The following is a 6,781-nucleotide window of genomic DNA, read 5'->3' as shown; positions in this document are numbered from 1 at the left end:
CATAACGATGGGCACGAAAGTAGCAGACGATGTGGGGCACGCACTAACTTGAACCCATGCGCATGCGCAGCATTTTGAAATCTCCCCTGCCGTCAGGGCTCCGCAGACCGCCGGCCACGCAATCGCGTGTTCTCGTTAACAGTGGATGGTACTGCACATAGATATGAGCACGAATTCGTTCCATCAGATTTTTTTACTTGATATTTCTTTTAACTGTCGGGCTTATAAATCGGGACCTAATGCTTAGTGGCAGGATGGTATTTTTTCGCAGCCACTGCGGCAGGTGGCAGTTAGTCTTTTTTTTTTGTTAGCGCTTTACAGTAGGCGCACTTACACATTAGACGTTTCTCTCTTTCTTAATTCTTCTCAGATGTCTTCATGATTACAACACAAATGAGCGCCTTTAGAACGCTACATTGTTGAAAGGTCACACTGCCGAAGCGTATCTCAGAGGCTACAAAGACGGAAGCACGTCATTTAGGTCTGCTCCACCAGGTGTCGAACCGATCCCAGGTGCTCACTAGGAAACCGTCAATCTGTCTTCTCTATCAGTGAAATAAATTCATTATAGTCATTAATCATGCTGACAAGTAATTGCTAGCCATGTTAAGTAAATGCATTTTCCGATATCACATGTGCCCAATATATAATCCTTAAATTGAACCAGAACCTGGTTCAAGTTGAGATATCCTGGTTAACCTTTCTGCCTTCTGTCTTGTTGTTCTTGTCCTTGAATCAGAACCACCTGTTTCATACAAGTTTTATTCCTTAGAAGGTGCGCTGGTTATTTAGAAAAGTGGGTTAACTGCTCGAGTGGAAGTGCTTCGAAGAGAGACAAGGGTGCGACTAAATATAATCCCCTGGTGAATTATATAATTCCTATCCTTGTTTATATATATTCATGGCTGAAGTGCAAACAAGAAACGCGAACTGGCGATGAAGCTTTGGGAGTATAATCTGACCTGCAAATAATGGACCTTGATAGGCTTACAGTGGCACGGCTGTGGAGTATCCTGGGGATCAATTTTTGTGGCAGCGCGCGAGTGGTGGCACGTACATACCCTTTCGTACCTGAGCAGCACTTGACTTAAGTACCGTTCGTGTGCTTGCGGCTTCGAATTCACTGCAAACATTAAGTTATTCTGAACCGAGAGAAGCATTAGCTAAGAGGATCAAGCGTCGTTTAATCCCGCTCTCAAAGAATCGGGCACACATTCTCTCTCCGTGCACCGGCGCTCTTTAAATTATGATGCATTTTGTGCAGTTTTCCCGTTTTCGCGTAATTTGTAGTGACACTTCAAGAATTCAGAATGTCTGCTCGTTGAGCGTGTGCTTGGTACTTGGTTTAATTTGGAATTAAGCGCGTATTAAGGATCCCCAGCAGCTATGTATGCTGGATTCTTTCTAAAAACTGCTACTGATATTATTCATAGTGAGCCTGTGACTATAAAGATGTTCATATATATATATATATATATATATATATATATATATATATATATATATATATATATATATATATATATATATATATATGATCCTCCGTGATAACGGTAACAACTAAAGCGTTTATTTCGACAGTTTCGGCCACGGTCTGGCCTTCGTCAGAAATATGTATACTCTCCAGGCAAGAGTTTTTTCCCGTGAGCCACAATTTAAGTGCCCCAAAGAGTCGTGTGTGAGTGATCCGAGCTCAGCACAAAACTTCGAGACGAACCTTCGGATCAGCGTTGTCTATTCCCACAGAAAAGTAGCAGCTTCAGAGCTTTCGCAGTTCTACACATCGCCTCTATCCCACGCCTCCAAATTTCGTTCTTTGCTTTTTTTTTTCTTTTCGGGGCCGGAATTCCTCTCACGACTCGCCTTAGAAGGGTAAGGAAGCGAACGAAGGGGAGCGGCGTGCCTTACCGGGTTCTTTTTTTTTTTTCATTTCTTGCAAGCCTCGCTCAGGACAACACTTCCGCTTTGTTGTGTACATCGATTTGCTGTTTCTGCTTGTTACGAACTGGTAGAAGTAAATGAGGAACACGCCAGCTCTCTGTGATCTACGGTTGAAAGCACCGAAGGGCCTGAACTTTGACAAAAAAAAAGTAAAACGACAACACATCGAGAAAAGTTCGCTGATTTTGCGAGCGCCCGCACTAACTCATGGTCTACAGCCTCATCGCTAATTCTAACTCGTGTAGTTGTTTTTGTTTTAAGTGCCTCGGTAAAACGGAATGCGACAGACTGGTTCCATTCTTTCTTCGGTCTTATTGATTGTGCGTGGGCGTTTCTGCACTTTTGTGACGTCTACGGCAAAGGCTTCTTGAAGCTCTGTTTGAGTCGTGAATTCAGAAAACTCACAGCTCAGGTGTCTGAGATGTTGGCTTCGCCTTTATGCGCCCGATGTGCACTAAGAAAACAAGTTCTGACAGGATATTGCTGAAAAGTTGTCATTTCGAACAAGCTAGAATTCGGGTCTGGTGAACACACCCTGCAGAATATAACAATTTTGAAAGGCAGTGCAAATAAATTCTCTCTAAATTACGCTTCTTTTCCTTTTGCCTGTGCTTGCACGCACGAGAAGAAAAAAAAAGTGGTCAGAGAAAACACTTCGTCAAAATGTGTGTTTACAAGACGCTCACGTGCTTAGTTTTGTATACATGTTCAGTTTTCAATTATTTTTTTTCATTTTCCAGAAAGAGCGATAAAATTTGTAATTGAAAAAAATTGAAGGAAGGACATTTGTTACCGCCATAGGATCACAAATCGTTTCTTTATTTGCTCGTATTGCTATCGCTGTCCTTGTATTTTTGTGGCAGTAAACATGTCATACAGTGAATGCCAACTGTGCCAAGTTAATGTCTTCCTGAGTAATAAATAACGTGAATTTTAAGCGCACTATCCTTATTTGTTTGAAAGAAAAAAGACGCATAGCTACGTATGCTTTTTGCACAATGCTCAGGTAGTCTCTGGATGGTGGCTCATTTACGTTAATAGTTAATGCTCTCCGAGCCTATCACTCGTGCTAATTTCTTATTTTATGGATGGCGAGATACAAGGGGATCTTCATGATGAAACAAGCGCAAAAAAGCGCAGTCATCCTAAAAGGGGATCTTGTTGCACAAATTAGGCAAGGGCTACTCCTTATTCTTGGAAGCACAGCAGCTGACGGAGCACCCCAATGTGTACATCCCAAAGATGTTATGGCTTCCGTCCCAACTTTGAAAAGTGAATTTCGTGATATATTATAGGCAAGATCTTTCAGCACGTGTGAAAATATGTGGTTTCGCCAAAATTCTAAAAGTTCATGCACCTTCCAGTTTGGTGATTATAACTCGTGATATACCGAGAATTTATTGCAGATGATGTGCGAAAAAACTAGAAGCATTTATGGGCGTAATACAAGATACTAGCTGCAACGTGGTACAATGGCAAAGTTTTTCGCAGTGGAAACATAAAAAACACCGCACATTGATTTTGATTAGTCCTGCAGTTCTTGCTTAGTTCAGGAAAAACTCCAGCGCTCGTTTTTGTGGAATGTATGCACAATAAAAACGAGAATTCCCTGCATCGAGAAAGCTTTCCGGCACGTTCTTCAAAGCCTTGTAAATATTATTGAAAAAATAAAGGGTGAAGGGCAGCACAGTTTAAGACAAGCAGTCATATAACAATGAGAAGCGCTGAGGAACCACATCTCCAGATGTATAGGAAGGGAGGAAGCTCCGTCCGAATGGCAAAGCGGCCATTTATATGCGTGCAAGATGGTGACCCAAGGTTGAATCGCAAATGCCTAACCTTTCTTTATGGACCATTACGGGCTGCAATTACGATGGTGCACGCCGTTTCGGCGTTCCTTATGAAAATCGCTTTATAAATAATGGCCCTTCTGTCCCTATATCCACACCACGCCGAATAGTGATGGCTTTCGTCAGGTTTCCTTTAACATGTTCACACGACACATGGTTTTTAGCTTTTTTGTGCGTGAACATTTTATTCACACAGCGCTGGGTGGTGGTGCTCGACTGGTGACCCGAAACTCTTGAGATCGAATGCAAACCGTGTTGGCCACATTGCGATGGATACACAAGGCTAGAGGCTCGACCACTTGGATTTAGGTTCACGTTCAGAACACCAGATAGCCGAAATTCGTGGAGCCCTCCCCCCAAACCCACCACCGCCACACACACACACGACGGCGTCCCTTAAAATCATAACTTGGTCTTGGGCCGCAAAATCCCAACAATTATCATGTTCTTTCACACATTGCAGTGCAGCATGGGTGCAAGCGTAGCTGATCACATAGGCAGGCCCTTCACCAGAAGGAGCCTTGTGCTCGGAAACGCAAGCCTTGGAGCTGGGGTAAGCCGGGGAAACAACAAATATTCTTTGGAAGCGTCAGTAACACAGCTCACGGGAACAGTGTGCAGCAGAGCTAATTGCCAGTATGATGTGCACTCGGCTAAAGGTGGTCCATCGGCGCCCGTAGAAAGGCTTCAACCACTTGCGTATGCAGCACTTTCGATGTTCTTTGTGAAAGTGTACGTGGGTGATATATAGTCAGTGCATAGAAGGTGACTTTCAGTTCAGCGAGTACCAATTGCTTAGAAATAGAAGGGGGTGGAATGATTGGCTCAACATGCCTAAAAACGCTGTCAGAGGGAGAGAGGCGTAGACATCTCTTGGCAGGCAACCCTGTAACATCAAAATGCCTCGAACTTGAAAATGTTTTAACTAAATCTTGTTAGGTGAGGAGTCAGCAGGAGATTTGAGTGCGAATACAACCAGAAGCTTTGGAAATGTCTGTATTAGTTGAAATGACTATTTTTTCTTGTTTATGTTTATATTTACTGTATCTTTATCAATTTAACGCAGCACGAGAAATCAATAAGGTAATAAATAAATAAAAAATGAATACATAAATAAATAACTGCATCTGTTATATGAACGAACTCAGATTGTTAAGACTCTCTGATCTATGATATTGTAACGGGGAGTATTTAATAAGTTAACGCCGGTTGGGCTAACACTGCACACAGTATGCAAGAATGCAGGACAACTGTTACATCCAGAAGTGACATTGTGCACGTGTGTCGCCTGAAGCCCTATCCCAGTGACCCCTCCGTCTAATAACAGCAGGCACCGGGACGGTGCTTTGCCGCCCGGGGTAATGTCACGGCCATAGAAAGGTACCTCAGGCACGGGTGCAGAAATGACGCAGAAGGGATGAAGACGACAATGTTGTTGTTGGGCCGTGTCTGGACTGCCCTGTTGTCCTGCATCTTTGCAAACTGTGTGCAGTGTTAATCCAACAGGCGTTTGCTTATAAGTACTCCCCGTTACAATATGCATGTATATGGTTTCAGCTCTATACTGTTTCATAAATACGTCAGTTACCTAAGCGGCATTTTTTCATCACGTTTGAGGTTCACAGAACGGTGGCATAGGAACCAAAGCTTTTGTGGTGACGATCACCGCGCACGATTCATACCAAGGGTGTTCTTTCCGGCCGCTCTTTAATTATTTCTTTAGAGTAATAGAAATAATGTCACAATTTGAAGCCTTCAAGGAAACGCCCGAAAAACCCGCCGGAGGCACTCATCTTATTCTCAACCGGCCAAAGTGGGCGTATAGAAAAACCGGCCTTAACTGGATGCAGTCTGACGCAGTGGTTGTGTTACCCACGTATGTATGCATGTTACCGGGGGCGCAGAAAAAGAAGGGGCTGGGAGAAGCAGCTGTCCTGTAGTCGTGCAAAGACAGAAACTGTGGTGGAGCAGTAGATGCTCTCCCTACTCCTCCCGTTCACAACACATGCTATATCATACTTTACTATACATGGCTATAGTTTCTCTATCTTCTTTTGCTAACCGCTTTTCTGTATGCTTTTTTGTAAAATTCTTTCACTCTATCTCCTCCGCCTTTCTATCTTTTCCTCTTTCTTCTTCCTTTTTAGATGCGAAGCAGCCTATGGCGGAGTTCAATCCGGTGGTGTGCGGCGTGACCACTCTTATTGCGCATGCGCAGCAGCTGGTCCAAGCACTGCCAGAACACGCTCACGCGTGAGCACGTTCCAGCCTGTGTAAGAGGCTGGGTAATAAGCTGTGGCCTCTCCCCCTTACACTCTCTCACCAATCACGTGATGGCGTCGGGAAACGAGATGCTGCAGACGCGCGACGAACAGACGCGCTAGCGATGAACCAGCGTCATCTTCCCCAACAGAAGTACGGGCCGAGTGACAGCAAAAGAAACTACGGTGAATGCATGGTGTGCTCGAATGTAAACATTCGACAGAAGTCTGTCCGGTTGGGTATGAAAACAGGGAGATGATTTCAAGTCCAACCAAAAGTTTTTGAACAAACCCGACGTTTCGGAACCGACTTAGTTCTTTCCTCACGGGAAACTGCCGGACTACCTAGCACCGGCGTCATCAAAGCACTCGCGGGGATGACCCCCATGTTTCTCCTCTCTCTCTTTCTTTTTTGCCTCGGAGCGCAGTCCTTGTGTATACACTGGGGGAAGGGCTCTGAGAGAGCGGTTAATGTTTTGAGCTGTCCGCTCTATGTGCCACGACTCGAGTAGTAACCTTCTCCTCCAGTTCGCCTCGCGTTCAAGGATGGTCGTTGCTTCGAAATTTATTCGGCGATCCAACGTCTCAGCATGCTAGGCGTCTGTGCTGCGCTCTTTGTAGAGCTTCCGCACTTCGTTGGCGTGTTGCTTGAGTCGTTCCGGTAGGTTCTAAATTTGAAGCATTTCTTAGCGAGCTTCGGCGACTATAAGCGTATCTATCTATCTATCT

This window comes from Rhipicephalus microplus, chromosome 2, assembly GCF_043290135.1.
Source record: "Rhipicephalus microplus isolate Deutch F79 chromosome 2, USDA_Rmic, whole genome shotgun sequence".
Taxonomy (NCBI): Eukaryota; Metazoa; Arthropoda; class Arachnida; order Ixodida; family Ixodidae; genus Rhipicephalus; species Rhipicephalus microplus.
The sequence above is the reverse complement of the archived record's forward strand: the minus strand, read 5'-3'. Positions refer to the sequence as shown.